Here is a 13,398-nt window from a genome sequence, read left to right as displayed (position 1 = left end):
CAATAACAGATTTATTGGGCATTTGAGGCTCAAAACCAGTTGGTCAGATGCAGGAAGTGGTTTTGACACAGGAAACTTTTGACAAAGTGGTTTTGATCTACAAAAGTTTATGCCCACATCAATCTGTTAGGGTATGTCTACATGGCATCTTCTTTCAGAATAAGCTTCCCCAGAAGAAATCTTCCGGAATAGCATATTTTGAAATTGCATGTCTACACACAAAAAAGCACAACAAAATAGCCATTTGCTATTTAGAAATAGACAACACTGATTGGACCCTATCTTACATTTAAGGTCACCCAGAACCAGTTCAGGCAGGCATTAAGTCAGCAGTCACTTCCTGGAGCTGCTGCTTGCGTTGCCTGCTTAAAGGGACCTCTCCTGTACAGCTGTTTCTCAAGTTATTCTGCTTGCTTGCCTATCTCTCTGAGGGACAGCAAATCATTGCCATTGTGTGCTTTGGTTGCCCTGCCTTTGGACACCACAGCACAACCCACTATGGAATCGGAGCTGCCTCTGGGCATGTGATGGCCCCTGACTGTCTTGCTGCAAAAGCTTCAGAGGGGTAGCCAAGTTAGTTAACTGGAGAAACTTAAAAAAACAATGAATAGTCGAGCAGCACCTTAAAGACTAACAAAACATGTAGATGGTACCACGAACTTTCGTGGCCACAACTCACAATGACACGTGGGTTGTGCCCACAAAAACTCATGATACCATCTACATATTTTGTTAGTCTTTAAGATGCTGTTGTGCTGCAGTTTCTGCAGGCTGCTCTCCAGGTCCTTCAGGAACACAACCCCGAGCTGCTTGAGGAAACCCTCAACATGCGTCTGGGACTGCAACTCTTTCAGATGCACCCTACCATGGAGTGCTGGTTCTGGTGGCAGGATACCAGTTCTGATTGGTGGGACTGGCTCGTCATGGAATGGTGGGATGACCAGCAGTGGCTCCAGAGCTTCCTTATGAGGAAGGAGACGTTTCTGGAGTTGTGTAACTGGCTCACCCCTGACCTCACACAATGGGACACGCAGATGCGGCCCTCCCATCCCCCCAGAGGGTCGCCATCACTCTCTGGAAGCTCGCAATGCAGGACAGTTACCAATCCGTTGGGAACCAGTTTGGCATGAGGAAGTCTACCATCAGGGCCCTTGTCATGCAGGTATGGTGCTCTTGGACTACAGTCCCGGGCGGGGGGAGGGGAGTAATGGAAAGGGGGGGCCATAGGGAAAGAGAGGGTGGGAGTGGCAGGGGTTCTGCAGTCCTGCCTTCACACAGCCCTGCGGGGGGGGTGAGGGGGGAAAGGGGACTTCATAGGGGCAGCTCCTGGGGTGTTTGTGGAGGGGGGAAGGAGGGAGAGGGATCAGGGACCTCCCAAGGGCTCTGGCACCCCCTTTGATTCTCTGTTTTGTTTGTTTTTTGTCTCCTTCTGCAGGTGGTGAGGGCTATCAACACAGTCCTGCTGTGCGGGGTCATCCACTGGGTGATGTGGACCCCATTGTCACTGGCTTTGCCACTATGGGCTTCCCTGGCTGCCGGGAAGGAGGGGTTATTCATAGCACCCACATCCCCATCCGGGCCCCCGACCACCAGGTATCACAATACATCAACCGAAAGGGATACTTTTCAATGATCCTGCAGGCCCTGCTTGACCACTGAGGCCAGTTCTCAGATGTCTTCGTTGGCTGGTCGGGGAAGGCATATGACACCCATGTCTTCAGAAACTCCAGCCTCTTTTGCAAGCTGGAGGCTGGCACTTTCCTCTCTGAGCAAAGCATCAGAGTTGGGGATGTGGACATGCCACTGTGCATTGTGGGGGACGCGGCCTACCCCCTCATGCCATGGCTAATGAAACCCTACACTGGCCACCTTGATCCGAGCAAGGACCACTTCATTACCCACCTGGGCAGGGCCCACATGTAGGCAGAGTGCGCCTTCGGGCATCTGAAGGCAATGTTCAGGTGCCTCCTGACTCGCCTGGATGTGGGGGAGCAAAACATCCCCCAGGTGGTGTCTGCATATTTTGAGCTCCACAACATAGTGGAGAGGAAGGAGGAGGCATTCCTTCCAGGGTCGGGGACAGAGGACGGACAGGAGGGAAGGGCCTTTGAGCATCTGTGCACAGCTGCCATCTGGCAGGCCCAACAGGGTAGGGGGTCTTAGAACCAAGGAGGGGAGAGGTGGGGGCTGAGAACCTTGGAGGGGGGGAAGAGAGGCTCAGGGCTGGGGCTGGGAGTGGCACATTGCTAAGGTGCTTCCTCAGCCTCATGTGCGGGGACCTCAGCAACCTTGGGGGTGGGGGGACCCAGGGAGTCTAGGGGGATAAGCGGGGGGAGGGAAGCTGGAGCAGGGTCAGGCATGGGAGCGGAAGCAGGACCGGTAACAGTCTGGAAAAGGAGCAGAAGCTGGCTCCAGGTGGGTCAGGAGAGCCTGGACGGTCACGCACATGTGTCCCTGCTGCAGCAACCCCATCAACATGTCTGTCTGCCACTGCATGTCATCCTGGACTTTCTGGGCCAGTGTCTCCAGCATGTCCTGGAGGATGGAGACATGCTCCCTCATGAGGTCCTCCTGGGCTCTCTGGCACCTGCGGCTCCCCTGGGGTCGGGCGGCTGGCTCAGGTGGCATAGCCTGCCCCAAAGTCATAGCTGGTCTGGCTGGAGACAATAAAGACAGAGGGTCAGTCAACCCTGGAGACACTCTCCCTGAGGCGTTGCCTTCATCTGTGAGCTGAGACCAACAGTTCCCAGGTCAGAAGAAGGTGTCCTGGGAGCAAGGCTATGTGTGACCTGGACAGCGGGCCCTGTTTTACAGAAGCCCAGATGTGCCCAGGGTACCAGGCTTCCTGCCTCCCCACATCACATGGACAAGCAGGCATGGAAATTTGCCGGTCACAATGGGATCTGATGGCGGGGATGGGGGCCTCGAGCTGCTTAGGCTTCCATCGGTGCCATACACACGTCAGCTCCAGCAGTGGTGGTATCCCAAGGGGAGAGACCTTGTATCCCTGGCCACTGGGTGACAGGGGACAAGGGTGTGTGTGTGAGCAGCAGACACATCTGCGCCTGGCAATGCTGTCCCCTCCTCCCCCCAGAGTGCATGCTGCCTCAAGCATGCAGGTGTGCTGTGTGCAGCACTCCAGTGAGTGTGTGTGGGGGGGCATCCCCCCGTTTCCCCCATGGGTAAGAAGTGTGACCGGCCTCCCCAGAGCCTGTGTGTAGGAGCCCAGGGTGCTCTGGTGCTGCCTCTTGAGGCTGTGTGGCGCAGACTAGCGCTGCACATGCCTCCACATGCACAGACTGTAGCGCGATGCCCAGGCCAAAAAGCTGAGCGATGATCACACCTCAGCCCCTCAGCACCTGCCACCCCCACCCTGTGTGTGTGAGCAAACTAAGACCATTCGCCTGATGATCCTTCCCTGGCCTCAGAAAATGCCTGAGACACATCCAGGCCGTGGGGTACCGGCTCCAGGGTGATGGTGGTCACCGTGCTGGCCGTGTCCTCCTCCTTGGCTGGGACCCCCAGGTGAGTGACAACGGGTGTCTCCAGCCCTGAGTCCATTACCAGAGGTGGGGAAGGGGAAGGGGAAGGGCCGCACTGCCTCTCAGGATGTGGTGAAGGGCAGAAGTGGGGTCCTACCCCCAAGTGTGAGCTGCGCTCCCTCCCACTGGCGTATGCCTGGTGGAGCTCTTTTTCTTTACTCTGGGCCTGCTCCTGGATCCAGGTATGGCCCTTTGTAACTAGGCTTTCATCCATCTGGCCATAAATATCAGCATTGCACCATCTGGAGTGGAGCTCCTGGAGGTTCTCTTCCTTACCTCACACCTTGAGGAGGGCCAGGATCTCTGCCCCAGCCCAGACTAGTGCATGCCTTTTGAGGTTCCTGGCAGGCTCCTGGGAGCACTCTTGAGTGCTCTTTGGGATGGAAAGTTCTGTCCACAGAAGGCGTTATTGCATCTACTCTGTCCTTTTTGTCTACACTGTCATGTTGACAAAGCGGCTTGCTTTGTCGACAGAACTGGCTGTAATCTAGACATACCCTATAAGAGCTACCACAACCAAATTTTGCATGGGATAACCTTTCCTCCAGGAGAAAGTTTTAAGGTACTGTAGGAGGGAAGAGATTAGAGACGGACACTTCTCCCCGGGACTGCACGGAGCTTAGCAGTGCGGGGAGAAGCGGCTTCCCAGGAGAAGTGGCGGGGACAGTCTCTCACTAAGGCCGGTGGAGGAATAACCTGTCATCCAGGAGAAGGTTTTAAGGGACTTTGGGAGGGAAGAGATGAGAGACCAACTCCTCTCCCCTGGCTGCACCGAGCTTGGCAGTATGGGGAGAAGTGGCTTCCCAGGGGAAGTGGCGGGGACAGTCACTCACTAAGACCGGTGGAGGGACAAGGAAGTGGAGGGCAGGCTCAGGCGCCAGCGGCAGGTGAACGGCTCCCTTCCCCCTCCCTCCTCTCAGACCCTTCACCTCAGTTATATCAACTGTCCCGAGCAACGCCAGGTAACTCCAGCTAGTGTGTGTGTGTGTGTATATATATATATATATATGTATCTGAGTCATAAGGCAGACAAATGTACAGTTTCTAATTGGAAGTAAAAGCAATATAGGAGAGCAGTGGGGGATCAGGAAGTTTGAGCATTAGATTCTTCAGTGTCCTGGTGTAGAAACCATTTTCATGTTTAGCTAGAAGCCATCTTGTATATCAGAAACCATTTCAGCTTTTCTCTCAAGCACGTAGACCAGAGTGAACTTTCTGTCACCCCGTGAGAAGAGGCCTACAGGATGGGCTATTGGGATGTGTTAATTGGGCTGGTTGGGACAGGAGATGTACTCCCTCGCACCTGTCCGCCATCTTGTTGATAAGGTTTGGTTTTTCCAAATTTAATTGAGGATTTCTGTAATTGGATGCCCTGACGTCAGACTGTTTGGCTAAGGGTATAAAGATACTAGGATTGATTGTATTAGCAGCCTTACTGGGTCTGGCTCTGCTGTGACCACGTTTGGCTCATGCTGTGCTTTATTAATTAATAAAGCTGTTTGTTAGCTGCCTAAACACAGAGGAGCGTGTTTTTGCTTCGACACTGGTCTTTCAGCTATTATTTTATATCTATTGTTTGTAGTTATTCCTACCACTGCAAATGTACCCTTTATGCCTCACTCCCCCTTTTCTCCCCATAATCTCTTTAATTTGATTAACAGGACAGAATAGGCCACTCTGAACTGGAAATACAGTAGTACCCTTATCATCAGCCTTCAGTCTTCACAGAAAAGTTTCCCCAGAGTGCTTTAAGTCTGAGCTACAAGGTATGACTGAGGGTATAGGTTTGAGGTCAAGCTTCACTTCAACCCAGACTGGCAAATGCCTACTCTTCACTGAGAATACAGGCTAATAACATCAGTGTGCTGAATCCTCCAATGCAGTCTCACAATTCCAACTAAGCTGTATCTTTTCATCTACCTCCTCCCTGGCTACATTCTGCCTTGGAAGAGATTTAGAGTAGCTCAGTATTTCTAGCCTGCATCTGCCTGCTGTGTTTCTGCTGTGCTTCCACATCATTTGGATAGCACTCCTCCTTGCTGCCAATTGGCCAGAAGCCAACACCAGCCTTCTGCTAAAGCCAGGGTGTGATATCAGTAAGATCCATAATTTAGGAAATATATCCAAAATGACATTTTTATGTTTAATGCACAGGGAAGAAACAGACAGCGAAGTCAGTTGGGTGTGCTACAAATCATTTTGTGGTTTTCAGACTGAATTGTTTAATGACATTCTCATTAAAAGGTCTTGCTGCCAAATGCAGTTTACTCTTTGCCTTCCGAACTGTCTGCATTAATAATGAGGAACTGCAGTTGGAAGTTAATCATTCAAATTATTGTTCTCATATCACTGCCACAGACAGTATTCTAGGCCAGCTTGCTTCTATACCAGGCCAGAGAGAGTCTCTGCAAATGAATTCATAGAGCAGCCCAATGTAAAGCACTGCAAGCCATGGATAGACACCTTCCCCTTTGGCCCCCCGAAATCTATCCCAGCACTTGGGCTAGCACAGCACCATTTTGGACACAGTTGCATAGGAAGGGCTTTGCCATGGGTAGACTCCTCCCCATGCCAGACTACCTTGGGCCAGCTCTTCAGTTCATACATTTCCACTGTCTTGCTAAAAAGGATGAGAGAGAAATTGCATCCATGTGTAAATTATGAAATTCTTGCCTAAATGACAAGCAAGCGCTTGAAGATTTTATTTCACCACCCATTTCCTATTCCTGGGGGAGAAGAGATTTCACCTTCAGCTTAGCTAGGATTCCCTAAACATTGTGTGTCACACATTTAAGATGTGGGCTGCCTTCTTAGGCAGGATAAACAATTGTTCAACACTGTCCTGGACCTTCTCTTAGAACCTAAGCATGATGACACTCTAGGAAAGTATATCCATATACTGCAGATGTCCCCCAAACTTAATTTTTCTCTTTTTTCTGTGGTTGATAAATATGGACTCTTGACCTTTGTCCAATGCTAGTGGGAAATAATGTGAACAATATAGATCGACTACCATAATGAGGCCTGAAACCATCTTGGCTGGGATAAAGAAATATGAAACCTTCAGATATTTCTGGAGTTGTCTCACCATGAACTCTGTCAAAAAGAGAGTTTGAAATAGGCTTATATGGCTGAGACTACCTGCATCAAGAGACAGATTTTTAGCAGAAATCTAACAAATATTTTCTCAGAGAAGCTGGCACCTGGTCTTACCAAAGGGAGGTGCTGGAATTCTCCACAAGGACTGGATTGGATACTTAATTGGCTGTCACCAGAAATGAAAAACATGGGTTGAGCAAGGTTCCAGGACCATCCGAAGTTCTTACCCTAAGAAAGCAACATTAGCTGAAATTGAAGACTTGGTTCACATTTGTCCTCACCATAGCCTCCTCTGCTGCCAATCAGATGTTAGCAATCTTGGTGGCAAAGGAACACACACATTCCTTGTGACAATCTAAATATGACAGAGCATCTTGATCCAGGAATTGAAACCTTGCTGTCACATAACAAGAAATGCATCTATCCTTTCTTGCTTTTTTGTCACTGATTTACAACTGCTAATCAGAGCTCATGAAGAATAAAAAACTAAGGAATCATGACCTGAAGGAATGCATTTAGGGCTTGGAGACAGGAACTTGTTGGCTCTAAACCCACTTTTGCCAGAAACTCTGCGCTCTTTGTCAAGTGATTTAATCTTTCTGTTAAACTCAGTCTCAGTTCCTCATCTGTAAAGGAGAACATAAAAGGAGTTAAGAAGATGAATGTTCCCCAAGAGATTTGGAAGTATATTATATGGATTAGTGTACTGTATTATTGTTAGTCAGGATTGGGGGAAAGGGTGCTATGGTCCCTATATATTGCTTATCTCTATGGTTTCTTTCTGGTTTGTTGATTGTTTCCTAATTTTGCAAGATTTAAGTCAGCTAAGGTGGTGGACGGGGCGCCAACAGCCTCTGCGGGGCCCCCAAGCTAGGTGTAGGGGGAGGCGGCTCTGTGTCCTCAGAAGTGGTGTCCCCCTCTATCCTCAGAGCTACACAGAGTGATGACAGCTGGGAGACCTGGGGGCTTTTTGAATTGCCAAGCCCTGTGACAACTGCCCTCTTCCCCCCCACCCCTGTCAGCAGGCCTATTCAGGGGTACAGAATTGTTTCACAATTTTAGGATTGGTCAAAGAACGATTCTGTAATATTTTAGTAAAACTGAGGTTTACCACCATCGACAAAACTGCCGAGTTCTGTCAACGTTATGTCGACAGAACTCTGCAATAGTGTAGATTCAAGTATAGTTTTGTCGACAAAAGTCCACTTTTGTCAACAAAACCCTGTAGTCTAGACACACCCATAGTGTCCAAGTTATTAGCACACAAACATACAAACATTCTCCTTTATATATTATGTATGTGTGTGTGTGTGTGTGTGTGTGTGAATAATTTCTTGTTCTTTGAAGACAATGTCTCTTTGTAAGTCTCAAAGGATGTGAAATAAAAGGGATTAAGTAATACTCAGAGAATGTAAAGCATAGGTCCACAGTATTTGGAGGAACTGAAGATTATGTTTGTTTTCTTTCTAAATGATTTTTGCACCTAGAAGGGATATGAACTGTATGCCATAGAAAGAAAAAGCATTATTGGAAGGTATAAGCACCTGTGTGCACGACACTGAAATTGCTTAAAAGGAGAAATTCCAATTAATAGTTTGTGTGAAAACAGAAATACAATTGCTGAAATGAATAAAATATAAAGAGACTGATAAAAGGAGCAAAGAAATGTGTTACATGCTGTTGCCATCTACTGGATATAGATGGACATAGCTGAGAAAATGAAAGCAAAAATGAGAGCCCATTGGCATGAGTCCAAAAAGAAATATGAGGATTGCCTCTTCCAACAAATTTCTGGAGCAAGGTATAAAGCCTGGGGCCATCACATGGAATTTCATAGTTTGCTGAACCCACCAAAGGAGCTGCTGAACCCAGAAGTGCTACCAGTCCCGTGGACCTGCGCTCCCTTAGGGATTACCAGAATACGTGATAGAAATGTAGAATAACAGAATACGTGGTGAGACTTCATTTCAGAGAGTGCCTCTCTCTTTATGTTCTTTCATATAAGTACTGAATGCTACCTTCTTGAGTCTACACTCTTTTTAGTGAGACATCAAGGAACTGCATTTTTGGATTCTAACTAAGCAATGCTCTAAGCATGCTTTTCTTTTGTAAGCTGAAGTAAATTGACCTGAGCGAATCTCAGAGAAAACTGTTAAGCAATTGCTTCTGACGCTTTAATCTTGTCCATTACAAACCAAACACTGAACATACCAGGACCAGATTAAGCTAGAGTCCAACATTACATCTTGGTGAATTACTTCAAGTGTGATAAACATATTAGAGATACTAAAGAATTGATAACTGATTATATTCCTGTATGATTCTTGGTGATATAATATACTTAGCTAAAATAACTAAATATTTTATCTCTGAAGGACTAATCTCTGAAGGACTATCCAATACAGGAGTTTTCCTGAGAAGAACATAGCATAAAAATTGGTAATCTAATGATCCCTGGCCTATTTAAAAGAGGTGCTATTAAATTCAATTCAGATATCTATTATATATTTTGAAGAGTTTGTTTGTGCATTTGTTTGTGCTAAATAAAGTCATACTTCATGATTACCTACAGATACCAAATTTACAATCCTGCCACTTAAATTAGTTGAATGCACTACTTTTTACACCAGAATATGATGGGCGAAAGGTTTAAATAATTATTTTTGTTTTTCATCAGAAAAAAGTCATGACTATTATGATTCGAGTTCATAAAAATATTTGCGAATGAAATTAAAATCGAGTCACCTATTTGACTGTCATTTTAGTGCAAAGAAAATTTTTACTGTTGCAAATTACAAAATAATTCAAATTGGTTATGAAAAGAGTAATGGAAGCTTTATGAGTTTCTGATTCATATTTGCTATGCATGGTAATTATTCAATAACATTAATAATGTTTGAAATTGAAATCCTACAAATTTAAAACTGTTCCCTTTTTCAAGCACATTAATAAAAAAATCTATTGCATATATTTCATTTCTTGAACTTTCCTTTAAGTGTATTCTATGCAAAATGACTTTGCCTGGACAACAACGGGCCTCACCTGCTGGTTACCTATAATTAAATTGAAATATCTAGTTTGTTATATTTCAGCTTTAAAAAACTAACTCCAGCCTGGGACTGGAAGTTGACACAGGAATGAAACAACCTCCCCCAAGCCCTGCAAACATGCGTCAGCTGGTACTGGCAGTTGTGGATTTTCCTTTGCTCTGTAGACATATCCTTTGACTCTGAAATCCACTACACTCAGTCCAAAATAACCAGATTCTGTTGACTTCTAGTGCATGCAGCAAGACCCATCTGTTTCTCAGACCACTGGGAGTTGATTAAAGAGCAAATAGGATGCTGAAGTTTGCTGAAGACTATCTGAGTATAGCTAATTTTGAAAGTCTTACTGGGTATTTTATTGCATAATTTCGTAAGTGATTTTAAGCATTGGCAGGGCACAGAGAGATTTTTGGGTTGGTTCTCTTTTGTATGTTTATGAATGGAAACAGATAAGTGCTGATCAGTCAGAGTTGCAACTCAGTGTAAGATATGCTATCAAATGCCAAGTACTCTGAAATTAGACCCTACTGGTCTTGTTTGGGGCACCTGAAATTAGCGGAAACATTTGACCTTAATCTCTCTGTGACTCAGTTCTCATCTGTAAAATGAGATATAATAGGAGGTATAGTGAAAATAAAATCATTGTTTTCTGAAGCACTTGGATACTCGGTGCAGGGGTCGGCATTTTCAAACCAAAGAGCCAAACTATATGAAAATTCAGAACAAGTGGTCAACAAAGAGCTGTATAAGAATGCCCATTTGCATGACTGAAAATATACAACTTAATATTATTGATAATTGAACTAATGATTAATAATAGCATAAATGAAACATTGTACGCGTAGATTTTATTTAATGGGACTTCCGCTGCTGTATCTTTTCACACATTTCTTTGAAGTTTATATAATAACTGGTCAAATCCATCTTCATGCATGTATTCAGGCTGCCTTCGGTCAGTCTTATGGCAGGGGGCTGGGGATGTGGGGGTGCAGGAATCTGGGTTGGAGTGTATGAAGCGGTCAGGGCAGGTGGTTCAGGTGTATTATGAGCTCAGGGCACAAGCTTGGGGTATGTGTGAGGTGCAGGAAAGTGATGGCAGGTGCTGGGGATGGGAGAAATGAGGGGCTCAGGGAAGGTGGTTCAGGTAAATGATGGGCTCAGGGTTGAATTGGTGTGTGTGTGTTGGGGGGGTGCCGGTTTTCTGGGGCAAACTTGTTGAGAACCTCCCCCCGCCCCGCTGGGGGACAAAATGTGGTCACGGCTTCTTTAAGAGCCACAGCCCCGTGCTGGGAGCCAGAAAAAAACCCACTGCATGTCCTGAGCAAGCTTCCATTAGGCACTAGTTGCTCCAGGAAAATAGGTGCCGGTACGCACAGGGGAAATCCCATTCCTTTTCTGTGGGCTTGGAAAATAGGTGGCAGCATGCCGTTCCGGGCAGTACTGTCATAAAAAAAGCACTGATTATGATGCTGCGGCCAGATGGGGGTGGGCCCTAACTGAATTGGGGGCTTGTTGGCCAGGCTTCATTTTTAAGCAAAGTAAAATATTACGTCCAACACAAAAGGTTTCAATATTGTCTTTATTTATGGTAGTAGTAGGGAACCTTTTTTGGGTTGGGGGCCACTGAGTTTGGGTGAAGGAGGCAGTTGTGACCTGAGGCACAGGACTGGGGTGTAGTTGTGACTTAGGGCAGCGGATTACAGTTCAGGATGTTGGGTTGTGACCTAAGGTAGGAGGGGATTATGAACCAGGCCAGGGGAATGGGATGCAGGGTCTGGGAGTATGTATGGGCTCAGGAGGGGGGGCAGAGGGTTTGGGTGATGTAGGGCAGGGAGTTGGAGTATGGGACAGAGGGCTGGGGTAGGGGGTGCCAGAGGCAGGCTCTGTCGGGATACTCCCCAGTGAGACTTACAGCCCATCGTGTTTCTCTGGCAGGAGCCTGTCCTACCCCACACAGAGTGCCTGGCCATGTGCTCGTTGACTAAGAGCCTGAAGGGAGGGGGATTGATGCTTCCTGCACTGCCTGTTCTTGAAACAGGCAGTTTCCATTGCCCAGGACTGGCCATTGGGATTGTTCAGGGGGTGGGAGCAGCCAGGAGACACCACTGCCCCCTTGTCTCCCAGCTCACAGTGTGTGAAAAACAAAGTGCCCCACAGCTGCTTCTCTTCACAGTGTGCAGAGGGTGGGGCAAGCCGGGGAGTCTGCTTAGTCTGCAGATGGTTTTGCCCCAGCTTGCTGTAGCCAGTGTGGGCTTCCCTGCTGCCGGGGGGCTGAGCTCAAGCTTCAAAAGAGCCGTATCTGTCTCCCCCACAAGCCATATTAGGCTCACGAGCCACAGGTTGTGGACCTCTGCTATAGTGATTAGCACTATGTAAACTCCAATGAGGAAATGAGTAAGTCTATCTTCAGAGCAGAGTTTGAATAGTGTGTTTGATTTTGCAACCTTAACAATATTTTACATTAAATATTATTGTGTGTGTAATTATTACCGTATATTCCAGCGTACAAGACGACTTTTGATGTTAAAAAACATCCCCCAAAAATCGGGGGTCGTCTTGTACGCCGGGTATACATCCCAGGCGTGCCTGGGATGCCCCGCTGCCGGCTTCCCCCGAGGCTTTGCAAAGCTGCTGCGGCTTTGCTCACGGTGCCTCTGGTCTGCTGGGGACCGTCTCCAGCAGGCCAGGGACACCGGGAGCAAAGGAGGCGTAGGGGCGCTGGGGTATAAGATGAAACCCTATCTTTTAATTAAAAAATTAGGGGGTCGTCTTATACGCCCAGTCGCCCTATACGCTGGAAAATACGGTATAAACAATGTTGTAACCAGCCTATTACAGGCCACACTTTCCTCAGGCTGCTGGACAGTCATGCTGTATCCAGTTTTGTCCATAATGAGAAATTAGCTTCAATCTTAGGCCACATCTATACTTACTGGTGGATTGACACTATGGAGGTCGATCTTCTGGGGTTCAATTTAGCTGGATTAGTAAGGACTCACTAAATTGAATGCTGAGGGCTCCCTGTCAGTGCCAGTACTCCTACTTCTCACGAGGAATAACGGAAGTTGACCAGAGCATTTCTCCCATCGACCTCCTGCTGTGGGGACAGCGCCAAAGTTTGAATCAATTAATTGTCTCCAGTTAGGCAATTAATGTAGATGGAATCGCGTATCTTAATTCGAACTTCTTCCTGGTGCACACCTGGCCTTAATTTGATGAGTTACTCCTCCTTCGTAAGAAACTAATACTTTAGCTCTTTCTCTAGTATTTTCACATAATTATATACATTTCCCTTTTTACAGATATCTTAGTGTTGTTCTATCTGCATTTGCAATGTTCATGAGGATAATGCAGAGCTGTGTGGGCTCCATGCTTCTGACAGAGATGGCAATAGTAAAAGTGCTATGTGGGATTAAAAAAAGATGCAGAAATTATGAGATATGGATGGAATTATGGGATAGACAATGTTGCATGCCGAAGACTTAATCTCCAGCTCCCAGAAATCCCTGGATAAGTCATTTCTATCCCAAAACATATTGCAGAAACTTCCAAGAAGGCATTGCCCTGGATGGTGTCACCACACTTGGCATTGATGCACGCGCTTTTGGTGAGCAGGAGCAGAACTGATGCAAGTTGCTAAGTATGCATGTGCCTGAGTGTAATAGGTTCGGCCTCACTGTGGTGGTACCTCCTGCTGGTCATTCTGGGAA

This window comes from Pelodiscus sinensis, chromosome 2 (genome assembly GCF_049634645.1).
Source record: "Pelodiscus sinensis isolate JC-2024 chromosome 2, ASM4963464v1, whole genome shotgun sequence".
NCBI lineage: Eukaryota > Metazoa > Chordata > Testudines > Trionychidae > Pelodiscus > Pelodiscus sinensis.
This window is presented reverse-complemented; position numbering follows the sequence as displayed.